Consider the following 26,314-nt stretch of genomic DNA (forward strand, 5'->3'; position numbering starts at 1 on the left):
ATTTCTTTGAGCTTTCTCAAACACAATTTATTCATGAGGTATTTGGGATGCATTTGTTTCAGAAGAAGATGATTTGATATTTAAATCAAATATAGGTTTTGGAAAAATAATTGTTTGTTCATTACTATTTCATTTTGTTTTCATTGCGACGATAAAACTTATCATCATTATTTTTTGATTTAAATTTTGAAATATTTCTAGTGAATTTAGAACAATATATTTGTCCTTTTTATTTTAATCTCACTATTTTTACTCAAATTTATGTAGCATCATCGCTTGGTCTCTCTAGTAAGCACAATGTAGCTTAATTGTGTCTTTAACTAGTATGATAATCAACCAATGGTTATTCACTTAAGTAACTAGCTTCCATTTCTATACTACTGTTGCATTCACTTGCAGTACTACAATCTCAAATAACATATAGTTGGAAATCAACCATACCTAACAAGTGCTAGATTTACAGTTTTTTGGCATAAATACCACACCTATTTACCTATCATTTTACGTGATTTTTCCTTATTTCCTCAATTTCCACTCACAAACACATGTTTTTGACAAAGTTATGATTATCAATGTTGGAAATCTCGAGGCTTTTCATCTTATTATTAGATTTCCATTACATGATAATTACTTGTGATATTGTTACCATTTTATTATTGTGTTTTCTTTCTTCATCAAGCAATTACCATAAAACATGGAGATCACATAAGACCATAAAACACAACATATAGTCTCCAAGCTAAGGCAAAACCATTCCAAGGGGAAAACCCAAAAAATTCTCTTCTTGTAGAATCAAATGAGATATTCGATACCCATAACCACAGAAAATTCCACCTCTAGATGCCAAGTTAGACCTTCCTTCCTTCCAGCAGATTTATCGACAAGATACGAATCAAGACAAATCTTCCTCAAGTTTTAGCACAATAAGATATCCTCTTTTTCAGATTTGGGTTCTGCACTTCTTCTCTACCCTCTTTGCGATATTTCAGACCAAAAATATAGAAGTGTGTGTATTGAAATGGGCTTCATCTTCCCTCTATTTATATAGTTTAGAGGGGCGTGAATAAACATATCCTTTGGGGTAAGTTTGACTTGACACCTAGACTGAATTGGCATCTAGAGGGGTTTCTTTCCCAAAATTACATAATTCAAAGTTATTTTTCTTTTTCTTTTACATTTGGTCCAAAAAGAACCTTGACACAAAAACCTAAAAGCATGAAGAACATGCTTCTCTAGAAAAATAATAAAAATTTTCCTTTTCCTTTTCTTTTTCTTTTTACATAAAATACACAATGATACAAGTTATGAAGAATGAAACTAGTTACATTCTCCAAAAATCACCTTGATATGTTATTTCTATGCTTATTCCTACGCATTATTGGAAAATTGTTATCCTTTTGTAATGACCATGTTGAACATTGAATAAGAGCATATATGAACTTATTTGTAGTTGTTGCAACTCACATTTGTTACTACAACTCTTCAAGTGTTGCATTCATAACTTCAACTCATAGTCAATGTTTCAATTCTCGTTCATGCCATTGCTACAAATTCCGCTCTTGCCCATTATTTCAACTCCTTCTTTGACCTAACAATGTAACTCCCATTTCCACCCATGCATGTAAATCATGTTTTGTCCCATTAAAACCACCCTTACTTTCCCTCATGGTTGTAACTCCAGAGTGACATTGTTTCAACTATATACTACATAGTTTATATAATTCTAGATTGACAATGTTGCAACTTTGCTATAATTTTTCTAGTTCGATAGTCAAATAAACAATTATTACCTTTGGATTCATCAGGCATATAAAAACCTATTTTTCATGAAGGAAGAAAATAAGGAACAAGTAGATGACTGAGAAAGAATATGACTTGATCACCACCTATCATCCTTAATATTATTAGGTCAGCATTTACCCGATTTCTTGCAATCTGTGGGAAAATAATGTATTTGAATGGAATATCCTAATTCTCGCGGCTATCCATCCTTCTCAATCACCTCATTTAAATATATTTTCATCTATATAAAGTAAAGATAAAGGAGTGAGCAATGTAAAAGAAATTGGATGAAAATTTGTATTGAGTTATTAAGATAGAGTGGTTGCGTAGAGAGGCACTCTATAGCTGAGTATGGGGTAGATGTCAAGCGTAAATGTTTAACATTTAATGTTTAACAAATTTAATCTAATGTCAATGTCGACCCAATATAGGGGTATATGTGTAGACATAAATGTTTAACATTTAACATAAATAATTAACATTTATATGTCCGCTAAATTAAAAAAAAAAAAAGATAAACATTAAAAGTAACAAAAAAAGAAGTTAAAAGTAATAAATAAAAAGTTAAAAGTAATAAAAATCCCAATGCATGCAAACATGTCCGCTAAATTAAAAAAAAAAATAAAAGATAAACATTAAAAGTAACAAAAAAAAAAGAAGTTAAAATTTATAAATAAAAAGTTAAAAGTAATAAAAATCCCAATGCATGCAAAAATTTAAATGCTAGCTCAAAGTTAAAGTCAATTTGTTATATTTTGTTTTTTTTATTAATTTGTGAATAGGAGTTGTTACCATACCATGGGTCAATACCATGGCTTATCAATACCACATGCCCAAAAACCATAACTTATTTCACAATAAAAATATTTAATAAAAGTATGAGATCATTTGCGACGAGTTCAAACAATTTGACTAACAATAATAGAGGAAATATACTGCATGATTGTTTTAATTTTTTCATTAAGGTATTTTCTTTGATATGATTGATCCAAAATATAAGTTTAATATTTTACAACTAATTGAGTTTTTTTAATTTAGATACTTTCTTAAACACAATATCATGGAATCAAATTTAAGAGAGAGAGAGTGGGAGATAGTGACAAAGTTGGAGAGAGAGAGAGAGAGAGAGAGAGAGAGAGAGAGAGAGATGGGGGGATAGAGGGAGGGAGGTGGTAGAGAAAGGGAGAGAGAGAGAAAAGAATACAAAGAGGAGGGGAGAGAGAGAAGGAGAGAGGGAGAGTGAGACAGATGGAGTTGAAGGGGGAGAAAGAGGGAGGAAAAAACAAAGATATTGAGAGATAGAGGTGGAGAAAGAGAGGGAGTGACAAGGGAGAGATGGGGATAGAGTGAGGGAAAGAGGAGGGAAGAGAGAGGAGAGGAGAGAGATAGGGAGAGAAGGGGAAGAGAGACAGGGAGACACAGAGATGGATGGGAGAGAGAGGAGTGATCCAGGCGGATTTTGGTGGCCACCCACCAAGTCCACTTAGAACCCAACCATTGTTTCTTTCATATTTTTAATTTCCTTACTTGCAGCACAGTTTACTATTTTTAGCAGTTTTTCTGGTCGTGAACTTTCGAAGCTGTTTTGAGGCCCTAAATGACATTTTCTGGGAAAACTAAGAACAACATGGGTCCATGGACCAATGTTTCTCTTCCCAAAGTTGTAGCTCTCAGATAGATCTTTCTAACAAGATATTGTCCATGTCAAACAGAGATCATATGCCAAAGTTACAACCGTGGGAAGTTGATGTAATAATTTACCCAAATGGGGCCCACAGTTTGGTGTTTCATCTTCTAGGGTTAGATTTTTGGATGTTTAGGGCTTTCCATTGTTTCTCAACAATAAATAGGCCTTCGAGCCTCATTGTAACACAGTTCAGAGGCATGTAGCCGCCACATGTCTTCTCAGAGATAAGCTACCATTGCCTTAGCTAGTTTATTTCCATTTCTGTTTGTAAGCATATTTCAGTATTTTACAGTAATGAAATGAAGTATTATTTCTGTTGCATCTCTATATGTACGGTTATACCTATAATTTTTTGCGTTCCTGTTTAAATCTCGATCAATGGTATCAGAGCAGTCTGCTCTTTCTCTGTCTTTCTTTGCATGTCCCCAATGAGGTCAGGATATAAAGAGTTAGGGCTTGAACTGGTCGAACCTTTGCAAGACCAGCATCGCAAATCCTAATGGTCTCCCATGGTGGATGAAAAGAAAGACGAGGGGGCCGGAGATCCTATAAAAATCTTGCTCAAAGAGGCCCTCGAGCAAAAAAGGAACGCGATGATGGACAACTTTGCCCAGATCCTTCAGCGCTTACCCAAGGGCGACACATCTACTTCCAGCGGCTACTCTGGAACCGCCACACCCTTTAAGGTACAAGTTAACTTTGACATTCCCATATTTGTGGGTCAGATAGATGCATATGCCATAGATAAATGGCTAAATATGCTAGAAGGGTATTTTTCTATTCATGATTTTTCTGGCCAAGAAAAGATTACTTTTGCTCTTCTCAAAGTCGCCCCCCACATCAAGGACTGGTGGGAAACCTACTGCGATCAGAAGGATGAAAGTACGACCTCACTTTTTTCAACCACACCCACTTGGAATTCATTCTGTACTGCCATCAAGGATCAGTACTACCCTGTTGGAATCTATGAGGATCAATACATAAAGTGGACCATGCTGCAGCAAGGAAGGGACCAAGACGTGCTAGAGTTTACCAATATTTTCCATACCCTTCACACGAAGTTGGGTATCAAGGATTCAGAGCAGCATTTGGTACTCAAATACCACGGTTCCTTGCATAAGTATATCCAGGAAGAAATAGAATTCGTGAACATCTCCTCGCTTGGCACGGCATACCGATATGCTGTGAAGATCGAGCAAAAGTTTAAACAGAAGAAGCGAAATTTTGGATCTGTGAATCTGAAGCAAGGGAAAGGTGCTCCCAAACTACAAAACAAAGGACAAAGCTAAGGTGGGGTGGCCCAAGACAACCCGCGAAAGCTGCAAGCAAAGAACAACGCCATGAAAGCGAAAAAGGACACGGGAAAGTGGTGTGAGTTCCATAAGAGCTCCACTCACAACACAAGTGAGTGTTGGGCCAAGCAGTGACTGGTGGCCGAGCTAAAGGTTTTAGAATCAAATGCATGTTTTGACTCTGAGGCTGAACCCGACAAGGGGAATGAAAAAGGGAAGAAAATTATTGATGCAGAGCCCAATGCCACCATTGCCACCATGAAGATCTAGAAGGAGGAACCCGAAGATCCAGATGAGGAGAAGCATCTCTTCCACTCCTAGATGTGGGTAAAGGGATCCCTGCTACAATTCATTGTCGATAGCAGGAGCCAAAAGAACCTCATTTCGGCAGAGGTCATGAAGCAGCTGAGTTTACCGACCACATCACATCTGCAACCATACACCATCATGTGGCTTCACCAAGGACGGGATTTTTGTGTGATCCAGCAGTGTCGCCTTCCATATAACATCAAGCCCTTCATGGATGAGGTATTGTGTGACATTGCTCCCCTTGATGTTTGTGATGTATTATTAGGACAACCATACTTGTGGAAGCAACATGCTGTGTATGAATCAAGGCCCCATTCTGTTGTTGTTACTTTGGGAAATAAGTTGTACAGGATACCAGAGGTAGCACCACCTACCGCCATCTCTTTGGTTACTGCAAAATAATGTAGTAAGCTCATTTCCAAAACTGGGAAATTTGTTTTCTTGATGATACGCCCTCAAGGAAAGAAGAAGACGGTGGCTATGACCTCCGGACCAGGACCCTCTGTATGAAAACTACAGATGGACAAGGTCATGGAGGAGTATGAGGACATCTTCACCTCCCCCACAGGGGTTCCTCTACACTGTCAAGTCAAGCACTCCATCAATCTTACCCCAGGTGCACCGTTTCCCAAGGGACCAATATATCGGCACTCCATTCTAGAGAACGATGAAATCAAGAGGCAAATTCAGGAGCTACTTTAGAAAGGTCACATCCATCCAATTTCATCGTCCTGTGGGAGCTTGATTGTGTTGGTACAGAAGAAGGATGGGACTTGGAGACTTTGTATTGACTATTGGGTGTTGAACAAGATCACTGTCCGTAATAGGTACCCGATCCCACAGAGTGATGACCTCCTGGACCAACTGAATGGGGGAAAATATTTTAGCAAGATCGATTTGAAGTCAGGATATCACCAAGTACCAATCAAACCCTCTGATGTGTGGAAGACTGCCTTCAAAGCCAAGGAGGGCCTCTTCGAATGGTTGGTTATGCCTTTTGGATTGACGAATGCTCCTGTAACCTTCATGAAGCTAATGGATGACATCTTGCGACCATTCACCAACTCATTTGTAGTGGTATACTTAGATGACATCCTGATCTTCAGCCAGAGTTGGGAAGAGTACCTCCACCACATCCGACATGTTCTCTAAACATTGCGGGAACACAAGTTATGTGCCAATTTGGAGAAATGCACTTTTGGCATGACCCAGGTTTAGCATCTGGGATACATTATTGATGAACAAGCGGTGCATGTTGATCCAGCCAAGATCCAATTCATTCGAGATTGGCCATCTCCAACCACTCTAACAGAGCTCTGCATCTTTCTAGGTCTTGCCAACTTCTACCATAGGTTCGTGTTGGGATTTTCTCATATCACTTAGCCCTTGAGTGAAGTCTCCAAGGGAGGAGCGAAAGAAAAATTCTTTTGGCGTGAATCTCAACAGAAGGCATTCACAGAGTTGAAAGATTGCCTCTGCTCGACACCAGTGCTCGCATTACCAGACTTGCAACAACCATTTGAGGTCGAGACAGATGCCTGTGGCTATGCTATTGGGGTAGTCCTTACTCAACATGGGCATCCAGTGGCATATCATAGTGAGACACTTTTAGACATAGTTTAGAAGTATCCCACTTATGACAAAGAGATTTATTCCATTGTGCAGGCCTGCTGACAATCGAAGCATTACATTTTAGGGAAGGAAACGGTCATCCACACAAACCACTGACCCCTACAGTTCATATAGACCTAAGGAAAATTGCAGAATTATCGCCATCAGAAGCGGTCCACATACCTGCAATAGTTCCATTTGAATATCAAGTATAAGAAGGGCAGCACCAATAATGTTGCAGATTGCCTAAGTCGACCACCAATCATGGCGTTAACCACCATGCTCAACTCTTGTGGGCACGAGACTTTTGATTGGCCACTTCTCTACAAAAGTGACCTAGAATTTGGCTACACATCCTAGACACTCTTGGAGGGTTAGCATGTTCCATATTTTCACCTCTAGGATGCCTTGTTATGCCACGTGGGTCACCTTTGTGCTCCTTCAAGCGAGCGTGCCAAGATGATTTGGGAAGCACACTACAGTCAAGCTGTTGGGCATTTCAGTGTCGAGAAAATGGTGGCAGTACTCCAGAAGTATTTCTATTGGCCGAAACTTCGATTGGATGTCAGGAAGTACATCAGATCATGCACTACCTGCACCATTGCCAAACAAACCATCAAGAATCAAGGCTTTTATACCCTACTACCTACCCCTATTCTACCTTGGCAATCCATCTCCATGGATTACATGTCGGTCCTTCCTTCTACTAAGCATGGAAACAACTGTGTTTTTGTGGTCGTCGACAGGTTCTCAAAGATGGCCATTATGGGGGCCTACAAGAAGAATATCATAGTAGAAGCCGCCGCTAAACTCTCCTTTGAATGAGTGTGGGTACTGTTATCACCTACATTGACCTCAGGCTGAAGGGAGGCAATTCTAGTTTAACCACAAACCACACTTAACCTAGTAACTAGCCCTACTAAGTCAGGAGAGGGCTCTCTCCTTATGGATCTCAGTCAAAATGACTGGATCAGGAACAATATTTTATGCTAGTTATAGTAGCTCAAAGGTTTTGATAGGTTTTTTTCGTGTTTTGCTAGATCAGGAGGAGCTGGGCAATTTGGGTCTGGTAAACTAAGTCAGAATTGTAGGGTGTTCTATGGGGCAAGGTAGGCATAAGCTTTAGCACATTAGGCTTGATGAGGTGAAGTGCTAGACTAGTGAGGAGCTAAGAAGGGCATGTGAAGGTCATGAATCCTTCTTAAAGAATAGAAAATACATGAAATATTGGTGTTTTCCCTAGGCAGAGCATCAAAACTTAATGGATTCCACCTATCTGACTTGAAAACATCCAACTAGAATAAATTACATGAAGAGGCATACATGGAAAACAAGAAAACATAATAACAGAAGAAGAAACTCATGCTAAAGTCAATACCACATGGATCTCATAAAAATTGCTACAACTTTATTAGTTTCTTGCCAAACTGCTACAAGATGGTGTATATTCAGTACATAAGCATCTAGCTGAATCCAACCCTTTCAAATGACAAAGAGAATACATGATATAGACATCCAAATCACTCATCCTAACCATTAGGGGTCGAAACCATGAGAAGAGGAGTTGTTTCAACCATTTCCAAACAAGGAACTGGAATCTAGGCAACCAAACAACTTGCCTCTAAAAGAGGGGAAACTGATTCATTACCCTCAAAACCACTTTTAATCTAATGAATCTACTATCTACCAATTTTTAACCATCACATTTACAAGCCATGAAATTAATTACATCATTAAATCATCCATCATGAGAGAGAAATCATGAACATAGTCAAAAATTGGCAAAATAGGCATCCTGAGCAAAATTTGCTCTACGCGCAGCGCCACTAGTCCTACACATAGCCCCACTTTTAGGACACTTTTGGAGGCCTTCCAATCATCCAAATTGAGCTCGTGATAGCTCACTGGAAATGTCTTCAAGTGTAATTTCTAGGGCACCACGAATTTCTACATTTGGAGCTCATCTGACCCCTCAAAAGTTGATTCTCCCAAGGCTGCTTTTGTGTGTCCAAAAACTAGCAGAAAGGTCAACTTTAGAGTGTTTTTGGACCTTCTGGTGGACTAGTTTTGCTACAAAAATTCTGAAAATTGCTACGGTGCATGTCCTGAATGCCCTGAATCAAAAAATATAAGCCATTTTTCCATTGGGTGCCCCTAGAAAAAGCGCAGCGCGAGTCGTTTTTCTATGTATTGAATCTCAAAAATTCAAAAATGACAAATTTTCTCAAAAAATCCCAAAATTGGTATGAAGCACCACCATCATGTGCTTTGATTTTCCAGAGAGTCTTTAGCCAACATCTTAAGTCTATCCTCCTCCTTTTTGCCTTCTAAATCCCTCCTTAACCTAACCTTCATATTTTTGACTCTCATATTGCAAATCTTATTGCGGGTCATGTAGTGATATGCCATGTGTCTAAGCATCTTGTTGTCCCTGTTGGCCTTCTTTAATAACTCTTCAAGGTGTCAATTTACTCTTTCAAGTTGGCTCTTCTCTTGTGATCTTTCCCCATGAGGTTTTTTGTGTTGCCTGGTTCTCTCTACTGAACTATCACTAGCTATGTTTTCCTCATCATATTCATAATCTCCTCTATCCATGTTTACAAGCCTTTTAGTTGCACACTCTTAGAAAAAGATGATGGGAATGAATGGGATGCTTTAGGGTTTCTAGGGATGGGTTTTGAGTGGATTTAGATAATTATGGGTAAATCATGAATCATGAGGGTGAGGGAGAGGGTTTTGAGAATTAGGGATATATGAGGCAATATAGATTAGGGGAGAGAGAGCGATGTGTAAAGGGTTTTAGTTTCTAGTGATAGGTAATGGGAAAACAAGCTAGTTAGGGTTTGTAGTGGAAACCAGGGTTTGATATTAAGTGTGAAGGAAATGTCTAAAACATTTATTGTGAAAACTAAACATCAAGTGGAGTAGGGCAACTTACTTGTAGAAGAGGAAATTGCAAAAAATTTGGTGAAATTTTGGAGTTTGAAGCGATTTGGTAGCTTTCAGCCCTATGCACAGTGCACTCGCCCAGAAGTACAGTTCCTACTCCTAAGCGTAGCGCCTGTGTATTTTTGCAATGGTGAAAATCTCCCTACGCGCAGCGCACTCCTCTACGCACAGCGCCTCCTTCCATACACGCAGCTCTTTTTGCAGGCCACTTTTGGAGGCCTTCCCGGTGTCCAAATTAGGTATGGGATATCTCGTTGGAAAGCTTGTCGAGTCTAATTTATGGAACATCTTGAATCTTTAAATTTCAAGTTCATTTCCCTGTCAAAAGCTCAATATCCCAAGATTGGTCAAAATGTGCAGAATGAGGCTCAAAAATGTAGAATGATTTTGCAATCAACTTTAGGAGGTCTTCCTCAACTCTAAATTGAGATCATGACAACTCATTGGAAATATCACTGTGTTAAGTTATCATTTGACTCATCAAACAAGTCATTTGGTCACTCCAGCTAGGAGAAATATTGATTTTCCCAAGGTCACTCCAGAAGTACATCAACTCTCCTGAGGCAACTGTATTTTTGACATTTCTCTAAAACCATGACACCTGTGTAAAAAGTGAATGATGTTTCTCTTCCTCAGCCTAGTGTGGACAAAAACCTCTCTTACTTTTTCCAAATTATTCCTTGTTTGGTCTAGAACATAGTTTGAAGAAAAACCGGCCCTATGTGTGGCAAATGATTTGTCCCTTGGAATGACTTATTGAAAAATGATGGAGACATGATGTGTATGAGTTGGAATGGCCTCATACTCACTGAAATGACCTCCTTTATGCCTAATATACTCATATGTCTATGATTCCATAGCCAAACCCTAACTCAGTGGCTGAGGAAATTAGGGTTTAGTGCTTGTGGAAAATGATTATTTGGACACCCTTAGGAAACAAACAACTCCCTTTGGAATGCACTTAACCCTTTGAAACTTTACCCTTTCACTTGACTATTTCCTTTGAAAAATTGATTTTTTGATTGTCTGGCATCTTTGGAACACTGAGTTAACAGCTTGGGATGGTGAAATTATTACATTTGAAAGACATAAAATTACATATTGAAATAAGAATTTCTCTTTACAAATAATCTTCACATGGTGAAGGGATGTTATTTGATCACCCTTTACTTGTTGGTCTTATGCAATGGAATGGAACCTTTGCAACCCTAATGACCTAATGAAATCTTGAAAAACCCTAAAGAGCTAATGAGACCTTGAAGGATTGAATTTCAAGATGACATAATGACCTCATGACTGATGCAAATGGCATGATAAAAATAACTTTATGGATGATGTATAGTCAACAAGATATGAAACTATGCCAGCAACTAATCACATTTAGGGAAGAGTGATGTTTTTGGACTAGGACTACCATCAGTGACTAATTTTTTGCACGACCTAGTGGAATGATAAAAAATTTCTAAATCAGATCCCAAAAATGATATGAAAAGAGGATTTTTGATCACTAATGGTAGGATGCAAATACTGACATTGACATCGGCCTTATTGGGGATGGCAACTTCTTGGAGGTGTCAAGAACACTGTAGACCAAGTGCCTAACCATGTGGGCCAATACGGTCAAAAACTTAAATTGAAATGCATGACTGAAAACTGATGACTTGACAACACAAACTAACCGTGAAACTAACTGAACCATGCTCACTTCTCTGAGCTTATTAATCACACCCTACTTTAAGTGATCCATTCATCACCTGATCAAGTGAAATGAAACAACCAATGCAACCAGGTAAGCATTCTAGCTACTGTTTTAATTCTCTACAAGTGCTTGTTTATGAGCAAGAAGAAAGAACTACTGAAATGCAACTCCCATGAAAACTTGTAAACAGATCAAAATTTTCCCAGATTGAATAATATGAATGCTCTATCTGACTCCAAAAATACTGCATGAGGATCTTCAAATTCATGTGCATTGGGACTTAGCTCATCGAATGGATTACTTTGCTTCTCCTCGTACCATGAATGCAAACTTTCATTGGAGCTTTTTGATGAGACTCCTGTTGAAAATGAAAAAGAAATCGGCCGTCGGATCAAGTTTGTATCAATACTTTTTTGAAGCTAAAATTTTAGCTAATGGAGAAGGACTTTGAATGCAAACATCATCCAACACATCAGCTATTGGATCGTGAAAAACTTGAAAGAACTGTTGCAATCCATTTTCTATTGGTTCTAATGAGATTGCATGATTTTCTACAGGCTGCTCATTTGAAGATATACTATGCAAAATTCCCTTCAAAAACTGAAATGATTCAAAACATAATGGTATGGAATCATCTTGCATCCTTTGATCATATGTTCTAGCTTCCAAGTCTTCGTCTGCAACCTGACATTTAATGGCATTCGGTGGCTGCAAATCTAGATATGAGAAGTCTTGAACAAGGATTTCATTGCCCTCTAGATGGTCCAGATCAAAACTTATCGACGGTTGATTTTTGATGGCATGAAATTTGTCTCTGGCGAACTGAAACGAAGTAAAACAAAGAGGCAAAGACCCTTCACTTACTTCAAAATTTTCTGCACTTTCCTCCTCACTTCCATAGCTAGTATGCAACGGTTGATCACTGTATTCAAGCTGCTGAAAGTGAACTTCCTCCTTCCACAAACCAGCTGCTGATTTGTCTTCAAGACTAGCTTCCGTTTGGAGAACAACATCATCATCATCATACTGGTCAAACTTAGGCAAATCATCAGTATAAAACACATCATCAAGCATACATGTCAGATGAATAGTTCTCTCTTCTACAAGGTGATCTATAAAACAATCATTATCAGGTCTATGACAACTAGGATAAGAAAGAAAAATTATTTCTTCAATCAGTGAGCCATGGCCTTGAACATCATACTCATTCCTTGTGGTGATCTTTTGCATCATCTCTTCCACTGCACTTACCAAAATGTCGAGCTTTTCCTCTAAAGATGTCGATTCCTCTGGATCTATGTTCTTCCTCTCTTCTTCCTTCAACTTTGCCCTTCTGATTAGCAGATTAGCCTCTACATCTACTGAACTATTTTGCATCTCTTCAAGTGTTGCAAGGTTCCTTTCTCTCAGCTGAAACTCCATTTCTGGATCAAAGGCTTTCGAGTAGTGTAAGAGAGCGGATCCAGGAGGAGGTCTTATATTAATAGGCATCGAACAATAAACTTGCTTAAATCTGGCAGAAAACTATTGTACGGTCTCCCCTGGCAGTATTTTCAGTTGGTTATAGTATTCTATAATCAAGAAAGGGTTTTTTTTGACCAGCCACTTGTCGAGGAAAGTTTTGACGAACTGGTGGAAATCTGAGATGATCACATCAGGCAGGGTTTTGAACCAACTCTTGACTTTTCCTTGCAAAGAAAGAGCAAAAATCCTAATACTGACATCTTCTTCATCAACTTCAAAAAGGTCAAGAAAAGACTCAAAATTCAGTATATGTCTCTCAGTAGTGATGTTGTCACATTCACCATCAAATCATGGTAGATATAGGTAATGATTTTCAGGGAAAGCATGGAGTATAGGAGGTAAAATCAGAGGCTTGTATCTATCTGGAATTTTACAAGGTATAAGAATATGTACAGAAGGTGTAGAATCAATCTTTGTCTCTTGAGGCTCATCAGTTTGAAGAGGGTCATCATAAGATTCAGAAGAAGGGACTTGATCAAGATCAAAGGCATGCAAACATTTTGTATTCACAATTTTCAAAGGGAAAGAATCAAATGTAGGTCTAGGATCTTTTCTTGAATAAAATATACTTTTTAAAGCCTTCTTGACATTCTCGGGAAAAGAGAAGAAATAATTTATAATAAAGAACATAATTTATTGGATGAAATTCCAACTTGAATACCTGATCTTTCCATATTGTCCTTTCATGTTTCTGCTGGTCAGGTTCTTCCTCCAGTGGAGTCCTTGGATTTTATCTCAAAACTGATTTAGAGTTGCTAGGTGAATGATTTCAGCCTTCCAGTGTCTGATCGTTGTCCACCATCAACAATCAGATATAAACTTGATATATTTTATTGAGGAACATAAAACTATGTTCCCCAGTATGGTCGCCACTATGTTATCACCTAGATTGACCTCAAGCTGAAGTGAGGCAATTCTAGGGTAACCACAAACCACGCTTAACCTAGTAGCTAGCCCTACTGGTCGGGAGATGGCTCTCTCCTTATGGATCTCTGTCAAAATGATTGAATCAGGAACAAGATTTTATGCTAAGTATAGTAGCTCAAAGGTTTTGATAGGTTTTGTTGGTGTTTTGCCGGATCATGAGGAGCTGGGCAATTTGGGTCTGGGAAACTAAGTCAAAATTGTCGGGTGCCCTATGGGGCAAGGTAGGCATAAGCTTTAGCACCTTAGGCTTGATGAGGTGAAGTGCTAGACTAGTTAAGAGCTAAGAAGGGCATGTGAAGGTCATGAATCCTTCTTAAACAATAGAAAATACATGAAATATTGGTGTTTTCCCTAGGCAGAGCATCAAAACTTAATGGATTCCACCTATCTGACTTGGAAACATCCAACTAGAAGCAATTACATGAAGAGGCATACATGGAAAACATGAAAAAATAATAATAGAAGAAGAAACTCATGCTAAAGTCCATACGACATGGATCCCATAAAAATAGTTGAAACTTTATTAATCTCCTACCAAACTGCTGCAAGATGGTGTATATTCAGTACATAAACATCCAGCTGAATCCAACCCTTTCAAATGACAAAGAGAATATGTGATATAGACATCCAAATCACTCATCCTAACCATTAGGGGTCGAGACCATGAGAAGAGGAGCTGTTTCAACCATTTCTGAACAAGGAACTAGAATCTAGGAAACCAAACAACTTGCCTCTAAAAGAGGGGAAACTGATTCATTGCCCTCAAAGCCACTTTTAATATAATGAATCTACCATCTCCAATGTTTAACCATCATATTTACATGCCATGACATTAATTACATCAGTAAATCATCCATCATGAGAGAGGAATCATGAACATAGTCGAAAATTGGAAAAATAGGCATCCTGAGCAAAATTTGCTCTATGCGCAGTGCCACTAGACTTCAGGCCACTTTTGGAGGCCTTCCAATCATCCCAATTGAGCTCGTGATAGCTCATTGGAAAGGTATTCAAGTCTAATTTCCAGAAATACTGGAATTTATGCATTTGGAGCTCATCTAACCCGTCAAAATTTGATTCTCCCAAGGTTGCTTCTGTGTGTCCAAAAACTGGCAGAAAGGTCAATTTTGGAGTGCTTTTGGACCTTCTGGTGGACTAGTTTTTCTCCAAAAATTCTAAAAATTGCTAGGGTGCATGTCCTCAATGCCTTGAATCTGAATGCAAGCCATTTTTCCATTGGGTGATCCTAGAAAAAGCGAAACGCTGGTGGCGCTACGCTTCTTGGCAGTTTTTCTGTGTATTGAATTTCAAAAATTCAAAAATGACAAAATTTTCCAAAAAATACCCAAAATTGGTATGAATAATGCCCATCATGTGCTTTGGTTTGCTGAAGAGGCTTCAGCCAACATCATAAGTCTATCCTCCCCCTTTTTTCCTTCTAAAGCCCTCGTTAACCTAGCCTTCATCTTTTTTACTCTCATATTGCAAATCTTGTTGCAAGTCATGTAGCGATATGCCATGTGTCTAAGCATCTTATTGTCCCTATTGGCCTTCTTTAATAGCTCTTCAAGGTGTAGATTTACTCTTTTAATTTGGCTCTTCTCTTGTGATCTTTACTCCCTTATGATGTTTTCTGTGCTGCCTGGTTCTCTCTGTTGAACTGTCACTAGCTGTATTTTCCTCATCATATTCATAATCTCCTCTATCCATGTTTACAAGCTCTTTAGTTGCACACTTTTAGAAAAATATGATGGGAATGAATGGGATGCTTTAGGGTTTTTACGGATGGGTTTTGAGTGGATTTAGATAATTATGGGTAAATCATGAATCATGAGGGTGAGGGAGAGGGTTTTGAGAATTAGGGATATACGAGGCAATATAGATTAGGGGAGAGGGAGTGATATGTAAAGGGTTTTAGTTTCTAGTGATAGGTAATGGGAAAACAAGCTAGTTAGGGTTTTTAGTGGAAACTAGGGTTTGATATTAAGTGTGAAGGAAATGTCTAAAACATTCAATATGCAAACTAAACATCAAGTGGAGTAGGGAAAATTACTTGTAGAAGAGGAAATTGCAAAAAATTTGGTGAAAGTCTGCAGTTTGAAGCAATTTGGTAGCTTGCTACCCTACACGCAGTGCACTCTCCCAGAAGTGTAGCACCTACTCCTAAGCGCAATGTCTGTGTATTTTTGCAATGGTGAAAGTCTCCCTATGCGTAGCACACTGCTCTACACGCAGCGCCTCCTTCCCTACGAGAAACTCTCTTTCCAGGCCACTTTTGGAGGCCTTCCCGTTGCCCAAATTGGGCATGGGATAGCTCGTTGGAAAGCCTGTCAAGTCTACTTTCCACAACATCTTGAATTTTTCAATTTGAAGTTCATTTCCTTGTCAAAAGATCAATATCCCAAGACTGGTCAAAATGTGCATAATGAGGCTGCCAAAATGCAGAGTGATTTTGCAATCAAATTTAGGAGGTCTTCCTCAACTCTAAATTGAGTTCATGACAACTCATTGGAAATATTGCTGTGTCGAGTTATCATTTGACTCATCAAGCAATTCATTTGGTCACTCCAGCTAGGAGAAATATTGATTTTCCCAAGGTCACTCCAGAAGTGCATCAACTCTCCTGAGGCAACTTTATTTTTGACATTTCTCTATTTCAGTTACAAAAATGGTGTCAAAGACCTCTACCCTTCACCTCCATCCTCCTTTAGCCCACCACAAAGACCCTTTCACTGTTCTCCACCATTAGGGGAATTTTGAGGTCTAAGATGGGACTAGTAAGGAAAATAATAAAATAATAGTTAAATGGTAATTATTTTTTTAAGTAAAAGAAATAAAACTACTTTTTAATTGTATTTTTAGTTTATCTCCTTATCTCACCTATTTCTCACTCTTATATCAACTATCTTTGGTTTCACCTATATCCCTCCCTTACCCATCCATGCTTTTACTTTTCTCACTTGTTCCACTTTTGTCTCTCTTGCCTCACCCCATCATACCCTCTTCACCATACCTTACATATGTTTCCCTCTTCTCACCCATCCCCATATCCCACACATACCCATTCACCTTCTCTCCCAACCCCTTTATCCCATCAAACCCCTCTACCTGTCACCTCCATCCTCCCCTACCTTACATCATAAACATTTCCCCTTTGCTCCATCATTAAGTGATTTTTGAGGTAAAAAATGGGCCTACCAGTGAAATCACTATATGGTCCACCATTACTGTGGTTCCAAACCAACAACATTGCTACTTGCCATTAAAAAATGATAGGCTATATTTGTATATTGGTCTTCCTCATGCAAGATTTGTTCTTATGTCAAAATAAAGTCAAAAACTTTTTAGCATATAGAATGTGGAGGGATGATCATGCCACGTCTTCAATCAAAGACAAATTATTAATATACCTATATCATGCCTTCCTCCAATCATAAATTAGTGGTGGATCATTACATGTGTTGTGTGAAAAATAAAATGCGGAAAAATCCTTCCATCAATTAGATAATAAAATGATATTTCCTCGAAGCCTATAATCAAGATTTTTTGTTTTATCCCTCGATACAAAGTTTGGAGGAAGACATTCCTATAGTAAATATGAATATTTAGGAAATTCAAGGTTAGTAATAAACCATTGATTCAAAAGCAATCATGTAGATATGCATAACTTATACGGTTATTTGATAAACTCTAAAACATGTGTCAAACTCAAACATAAATTGGAAAATAAGAGAAAGAATGGTAATTCTATAACTTAGAAATACTCATGATAACTAAGAGTAAATATGGGTAAAATTGTTGTATATTAAATCAAAATGGAAGTGTTTATTCATCACAACATAGTTGAAATGGGGACTCATCATCTCCTCCCAATTGATTACATGAAACCCAATTTTCCCTTGGAGTTCCCACATGTAACTCACCCTAGTCAATTGTTGGGTGTCCATAATCCCTTTCATTGTAATAGCCCAAGACCCCATTTAAACATAGCCAATGTGTTCCTTCCTCTTCCTCATTCCATACCATAGGTGATTTGCAGAAATGACTAGAACACTAAATTATGGGAAAGTGAAAATGTAACCTGATCCATATGGAGTCATACCTAAGAAAATAATTAGTGCAAAATATTACCTTGTTAAGGGTTAAGATAAAGTAGAGGTAGCCAACTAGATTTCTATTCCTAAGATAATTCCCATATGTCATGAGATATTTGAAGTCACTCCATTAAATGGGTTCCTGCAAATTATTTATAATCTTTAATAACATACCTTTGGTGATGTTTGATTGCTACAGAGTTTCTTGGATCCTAGATCATTTTGTGTAGGTATTCTTTAATGATGTGAGGTAAGGGGTGCTCATCCCTTACTTGAAAACTTGTCTCAAATTCAATTCTCCAGTAAAATTCAACCTCTTTCTTCTACTTAACTAGGACAAGGATACGTGAAGTGAGAGATAAAATTTGGACATCCCTAACATAGGGATTTAGGTTCCAATGTGTGTTATCTTGTAATAAAAAATTAAACAGGTAAAACTCACACAATAATTTTTGGTCTTCAAGGATTGAAAAAAATGTATATCCACAAAATATTTTGGTTTTTTCACCTCATGTGGCTATCCAAATTCTATATGCTTTAGTTTAAAGGTGGTCCAGTAATCATGTATTCGGATGGGATATATCCTTGGAGGCCCTTTGCAAAGGATTTCCTTTTAGGCTAGCTCACAAGCTTGCTCTGTCATCTTTTCGGCCTATTGTAGTTGATCCTTGTATTTTTTAATTCTCACCTCCCATTTTTTCTCTTGCAATGAATACATGGAGAACCGTCACTATTTTAATTTCTCTAAGATCTAGGAATGAGATTTATTACCAATAATTCCCAAATCAAGTACTTCTTATTTTTCTCTCCACCATGGGAGATCTGGCTTATGTTAAAAAAAATCACATGTATTGGTAATGATATCATATAATAGAACATTAATAAATTGTTCGAGCTAACTTTAGCTTAACTCTCTTATCCCTTTTGTATATTGTGCAATTGGGTTCTTTTTTTGACAATCTTGGCATGAATTGTAACTCCATTTCCATGACATCTCCTAAATGAACTCATGGAGATACCAATTACTACAATAATGGTTCCTGAAGTTTCTCCCCAAGTATTTCTTCATTCCTAGTCTACAACAAGGGTTGCTCAAGATCTTAATCAACTTTTATATCATCGTTAACCTAGGCAATCCCCTTATCCATGTCCATCTCATTCTTTTCTTTCTCATCCTTCTTAGTGTATGTGTTAATGATGGATTCAATAATACTAGGGTCCCTTGGTTCTACACTAGCTTCCCCTTTATACCTCATTGATGCCTATCTTAAATATTAGGGTTTTGAGGTTGTAATGACATATTTTTGAGGTTGGGATAGATTGGCTCTCAATGGTTGAACCCTAGCCCAAGGATTAATTGGTCTCCTATAAGCCACAATCCCCCACAAAAATTCTAGCCATGAAATTAGGTGTTGTTGTAGCTTTGATATGATCAACATATCGATAAAACCTCCATGATACAATAATGTATTAGAGTTTTTCTTCTTTTACACACCTTTATCCATATTCAATAACCACTTCATCAAGTAGTGGGGAATTTTTAATACTATATCTCTTGTAGGTGCATGAGGATGTAGGTGTGATAATGGCAAACTATGTTGTACCACCCCTCACATGTGATAAATCATTACATGGTGAGTGAAATATTGTCTCATGACTTTTCCAAAGCATTCCTTTACACTCTCCTACAAAAATTAGGGTATTGGTGAATTCGCCCTTAAAAATGGCATCCATCTCTCATTTGGAATCTAGAAGTTGTGTACCATTTCTCTCCTAGAAAAGGAAGTCCAATCACTTAACTAATAAAACCCTATGTAAGTACAATTTCTATTTGTCACACGCGAGCCTTGGTTCCATCAAAGGTTTAGGTGAATTCTAATGCAGGTTTGGCATCCAAGCCACATAACCTCTCCAGGAATCCTAACTAGCTAGCTTTGGAAATAATTTATCTCACAGTAGGATTGATTTTGATAGCCTCAAAGCTCTATGGTTCAGTCATGTTGACAAACCCTCCCATGTTTGTATTTTGTAAATTTACATTGGGATCTTGGTTTGTGTATAATAGAAACCTGCTACATTATCCTTTCATTTCATGTGCAAATGACTGGAATTTTGGGCTTTACATGGGTCACATACTCTGCATTCATTGACTGTATAATTTTTGGGAGTGTTGGTATTACTTCTTTTTTTCTAATGTTAGCCATTTCATAGGAGTTTCTCCTTTTTTTAGGCCATTGTTAATAACCTCTTTACAATACCAGAATGTATTATTATTCCCTAATTTCTTCATTACACTACAATTTGTGTTAAATTGAGATGTGATATTATTTTTAATGACATCAATATTTGTAAAAGTGAATTTCGTTTTATTTTTATTTAACAAGTATATTCTTATAATAATTTGGAGCTTTGGAGCTTTGAAGACTAAAATATGTATTTTACTCATATAAAATATAAAACTATTTTTTAAAGAGAAAATACAAAAATGTGAAGCAATCTTAAAAAAAAAAAATCGTTTTTATGTTAATTGTTTTATTGTTATATATGGAGTACTCAATTGTTTTCTTTTATGAAAAAAATAGAAATTGAAGCAATCAACTTATTTTTTATGTTAATTATTCCATACTTATACATTAAATAATCAATCAAAATAATATTCTTAACAAGTAAAATCATATATTTTTTTAAGTTAAATTAAAAAAATAAATTATAAATTATAAAATATTCAAATTTATTATTATTATTAAATTTTTTTAACACGGTCAGGTACTTATATATTAAAAAAGCTTCAAAAGAGGGACAAGTCCCATTACAAATGCTTGAGGTAGCTTAGTGGAATTGGTACAAAATGGGCATGCAGACCTGTTATCCAATTCACTATTCTTGTTTTTTAAAATTTGAAAGACATAACGGCTATATTGTCGTAAGAACTAACCTAGGAGCAAGCAGTATTTGCAATGCATATGGGTTTATCACCAGAACTCGTTGACCGAGTCATCTAGGGGCTGCTCTTTCTTATCGCTATTCTTGGTGGATGCTTCCCCTTACATGCTTTGATTCAGCGATCTTATGTGACTGATTACTTCTTCCAAGTGATTGCATTTCTCTTTGAGGCCTTCGATTTCCGCCTTCTATTTTTCAAGTTTTTTCTTCTTTGATTTGTTCTCTGACTGGACTTCTGCTTTGAGTTCATTTAAATGCTTTATGAAGCGGGCTATCATGAAGCAGTGTGCCTTGCAGAGGGTGCACCTGCTGTTGGTAACAACACGGTCCAATGGGTTTTCTGAAATTGTTGTAGTGTCTTGGATTTGCTTGTTGATCTTGATTCGGAACTTGATCAGCTTACTCTAGAAGGGAGAATGATGGTTAGCAGAGACATTGAGAGTTGAAGACAGTCGGGTCAGGGTATTGAGGACAGAGGAGCAGTCCAGGAAGGAGAGAGAAAGAAACAGAACTCCAGAGATTAAGATGAGCGGAAAGAAATTATTCACAGAGGAGGGGAGGAGGTTACTTGGGGTGAGCTAAGTAGGAAAATAAACAGAGGAGAAAGCGAGGGATGTGGGGGGGTGAAAACAGAGAGGAGATGGGACAATCCGCAGCAAATCGGAAGCCATGAAAGTCGAATGAGACTGGTTCACAGTGACAAACCAAGAGTTAGTGGAAAAATAGAAAATACAGTCCCATCAAGTGAAAGAAATACCTCTTAGAGCTGTCGAAGAGGTGCAATAACAACTGATACGCACAGCAGGTGGCCTGAGATGGAAGCAACATGAACTCAAGCCTTTGCCAAGTAAACAGAGCACTCCAACCACGCAGAAGATGAGATTCTGGCTGGACCAATGCACCTTGGGCTGCTTATAAGCCCGTTCTTTCACCAGAGTCTCAAAAGGTGGATCAACCTACTCTGAGTTGCATCTGTCCCAAATGTCAATTCGAATTTTCCTTGAGTAGTCTCTGTGGATATCGAAATGATTGTTGCCTAAAATTTGAATGTCCTTCCCATGAGACTCTTTTAGATCCGTCATCCAATGCAGATTTTCCCTATGCCTATAGATATTCCTGACTGTTCTAAAGATATGATAGAGGATAATGTCAGTGCTGAGGAATTCGGACATCCTATTGCTTTGTATGAGACGAGAAGCAATCTTTTTGTTGAGTTGACTGATGGAACATTGAGTCACATGCCCAACCACGAGGAGGGATGACTTAAGGAATTGATTTTCAAATGTATTTTTATTCTCTTGAACCTACCCGATTGGTCTGTTTACTGCATTATTGGCTAGAGAGTCGGCCTTAGTGTTAAAATTTCTCATGACATGTTTGTATTGGATGATCCCCAACTATTTTGTGTTTTCCACGATCCTTTGCTTGATTCTATTGAGAGTCTGGCTTTAGAAATCACCCTCTGATTCCATAGCTGTGATTATTATTTTTGAGTCGCCTATTATAACTGGATTTTTAGCTTGGAGATTTTTTAGGATGCAAGTACCCAGAAGTAGACTATAGGTCTATGCCTTGTTGTTAGTCATATTTCCTAGTCCAAATTCGTAAGTAAGGATGGCTTTCCCCTCTTGATCAGAAATAGTTCCCTCAGATCCTGCTTTTCTGGGGTTATTTTTGGAGGCACCATTGAACTGGAGAGTACAAGACTTTTGGTCTTGTATCCATTGTTCTATTTCTTTTTGGGTTCCCCTGAGTTTCCATTTTTTTCCCTTTTTCCTGTCTTTGCTGCAACTTGTTTATTCATTGAGTAAACCAATGGGAATTTGTTGAACCATTCCTCCTCATCTTTCTGCCAGTTGGTATGATCGATTTTATACACTGAGTTGGTGCTGATCATTTCCGCAACTAGCCCCATAGTTTTAGCCAGAATGAGTGTTGGGTTTGGCTTTTGGTTTTTGAAGATACAGCTGTTCCTGGAGAGCCAAATTTTCCAACAAAGAGCAGATGGAATGCATTTCCAGAGTCGAGTAATTATGGATTTACCTTTTTTGCATAGGGATAGCCTTTTTCCCAGTTTCTATTTAGAGTTGTGAGCTGATCAAAGTTTTCCATAGGTAACCTCAAAGGACTTATAATTTGATGCCAATAGTTCTAGAAAAAGGAGCATTTGAGGAAGAAATGTTGACTGCTCTCCTCCCCATTGCGGCAAAGACAACACATTGATGGACCTTGAATCCCTTTTTTCTTGAGATTTTCAGCAGTGAGAATTTTACCCTTCAAGAGGGTCCACGCGAAATTTTTTATTTTTGGAAGATATTCATTCTTCCAAACTGCTAACTGAAGGTTCCAGTTTTCTATGTTGTTGCTAGATTGTAGGAGCTGATACCCAGCTTTCACTGTAAACTTCCCTCCGCTTGGATCCCAAACAAAGTTGTCTTGAGAGGTTTTATTTGTTGGGGCAGCTCCAGTCAGCGTTAATTTCAAACCTTCCCACTGATTTTTTAAATGATTTGGGAGAGGAAGGTCCTTCCAGGCAGACCAGTAATTTTGATCCAGACCGAGATGTCATGGAGGGAATTAAGGCTTTTTGCCTCCATCCAATTTTTCAGGGGTCTATACTGTTGATATGCTTTCAAGGCTCTGAACCCATTATTCTATCTATCCAAAGATTTATATCTTTTCCATTTTCAGGGATCTTTGAAATATGATTTTTGATTTGAGGAATGACCTTTTTGATGAGTCTCCATGCTTGAGTGCATGATCTTTCCGCGATCAGATCAGTGAGAATCTTTGAGTGCTACCCATTAAAGTATTTCTTTGGAAGGGCCTCTTGGAATCTTGATAGATATGCCTCCTTTTTCGAAGGGAAGGATCACCTGTTCCCAGCAAACCAGACTGAATTTTTTGTGTCTTGTTTCCCTACCTGCCAGAGAAAGCCTCTCATAATTAGTTCCATTTGTTTATGGATGCTAGCTGGAGCCAAAGTGACAACATACTAATAAATAGGAAGGGCTGAAAGGAGAGCTTTAATGAGGATGGTCTCGCCCGCTCGATTTAACCACATCAGCCCCCAACTTTGAAGATTCCCTCTCATTTTTTCTATCTGCTTCTTCCAAGTCTCGGACTTGACCACTTCCTTTGCCATAGGAAGACCGAGATAGGAAAAGTGGCTCCAGTTCCTTTGGACTGGGATATCCATGATTTGTGAGATTCTTTGCATTACTTGGAGCGAGACATTCCAAGTATATATTCTGCACTTCTTATTGTTAAGCAGTCCCCCTGAGACTGCCAGGAAGGTATCAAGAATTCTCTTAAATCTCCTAGCTATTAAGCTTGAGGCTCCTCCAATTAGGAGAGTATCATCGGCAAAGAGCGAGTGATTGATTTCTTTTATTCCTCTCGCTATGCTGATGCTTGTTATCTCCCTTTGTTTCCTTTGATTTTCTAGATGTATGCTTAAAGTTTCCACCATGATGATGAAAAGGAAAGGGGAGAGAGGGCAACCTTGTCTCAGTCCTCTGGAACTTCGAAAGTAGCGGTTAGGCATTCCATTGATCAAGGGTGTTGTCCAAGGATTTGAAATGCATTCCATAATGATGTTGATAAATTTTTTTAGAGATTCCAAACTTCTGAAGTACCGCTACTAGGAATTGATGGTTGACCCTATCAAAGGCATTTTCCATGTCAAGTTTAATGACCATGCCTTTCTCTTTTCTTTGTAAACTGTTGTGGATGGCTTCTTGCACCATAATAACATTACCTGTTATCTATATTTTTGGGACAAAACCTCCTTGGTTCTCTGAGATGAGTATGGGCAAGAGCTTTTTCAACCTATTTGCCAAGATTTTTGTGACAATTTTATAGGATACATTACAGAGAGAGATGGGTCTAAAATGATCAAAAGAGAGGGGGTTTGGTTCCTTGGGGATGAGTGCCAAATGGGAAGGTTTTGTATTTTCTCCCATCTTGGTTTTTTTGAAAACCTTTTTAACCATCCTGATAAGATATTTCTTTATTATGTCCCAATGAGTCCTGTAAAAAGAAATTTTGAAGCCATCTGGCCTGGGAGCCTTGTCCAACTACATGCTCCACGTGGCGTCTCTAATTTCTTCCTCAGAGACATCCTGTTCCAACTCGCCGTTTTGCTGCCCACTGATTTTACATTCCAATGGAAGGAGAAAATCCACGTTGTCCATAGGCTAAGCGTCAGCAGTTAAGAGGGATTTGAAATGGTTGTGGGCTGCTTCTTTGATTTCCTCTTGCTCTCTTACTTCTTTCCCCTCAGCAATGATTTTGTCTATTTGATTGCCAGCTCTTCTGAGCTTGAGATTTTTATGGAAGAAAGATGTATTTCTGTCTCCCGCTTTGAGCCAGAGGCACCTCAATTTTTGTTTCAGCTCCTCCTCCTCAGTTATGTTCTGCCTGTATAATTCCATGAAGATTTCTTTTTCCTGGATTTGCTCTTCCTCTGATGTTTTCTGGCTTTCCTTTTCCTGGTTCCATTTCTCCAATTTTCTATGCAGCTTGATTTTTTTATTTTTCTCTATTATTGCATTCTCTTTTGCCCAAATTTTTATTACTGTTCTTAAGAATTTTAATTTCGATTCCCAAAAAAAGTGGGGGGAGTCCAATGACTTCCATTTCCCAACTGTCTTTGATGATCTTGCTGAAGTCCTCCTTGTTGTCCCATTTCTTATTATATTTGAATGGGATTGGTCCAAAATTTCCTATTCTATCTAGAATCAATACCACTGGTTTGTGATCTGATGCTGTGGAATGGACGATCTTGATTTTTATGGATGAGAATCCTGCTGCTATACTTTCGTGGATTAAGATTCTGTCAAGTCTTTCTTTGATATTATGAGTTCCTGCTCTTTTGTTGCTCCATGTAAATTTTCCATTACATGGCGGTATATCTTGAGTTTATGGGCTTCTATTATTTCTTCCAAAGTAGCTCTTGATGGGCCAGCGAAATATTTTCCTCCCATGTTTTCTTCAATGTTTCTTATTAAATTGAAATCTCCTCCCAAAACTGTCTTACTTCTTTGGCATTCATGCATCTCTGATTTAACAGATTCCCAATAGTAGGCTTTGTCCCGATAATGATTTGGAGCATAAATGTTTAACACAATGAATTCTTCATTTGTGGTTTTGTTTTTGAGATTAGTTTTGATCCACCAGTAATTTGATTTTTGACTGATGAGGTCCCATTTCCTCTTGTTCCACAATGTGCCTATTCCTCCTGAGGCACCCAATGAGTCTGTCACTGTTCCTTCAAAGCTTTTATGTTTTTTTATGAATTTTGAAAGTCTTGGACATTTTGGTCTCTTGGATCAAAAAGATATCAGGCTGTTCATGACTAATGATATCCCAGGCTGCATTGGATTTTAGAGAGGAGCCCAAGCCCCTACTATTCCCAGAGACCAAAATCATTACTTATTCGTTTTTTTGTGAGCCCTGCTCTTCTCCTCTATATTTTCCCCACTTCCTCTTTGCT

This window comes from Pinus tabuliformis, chromosome 4_1 (genome assembly GCF_031772625.1).
Source record: "Pinus tabuliformis cultivar Carrire ecotype Pingquan chromosome 4_1, CPIR1, whole genome shotgun sequence".
In the NCBI taxonomy this organism is placed as follows: Eukaryota; Viridiplantae; Streptophyta; class Pinopsida; order Pinales; family Pinaceae; genus Pinus; species Pinus tabuliformis.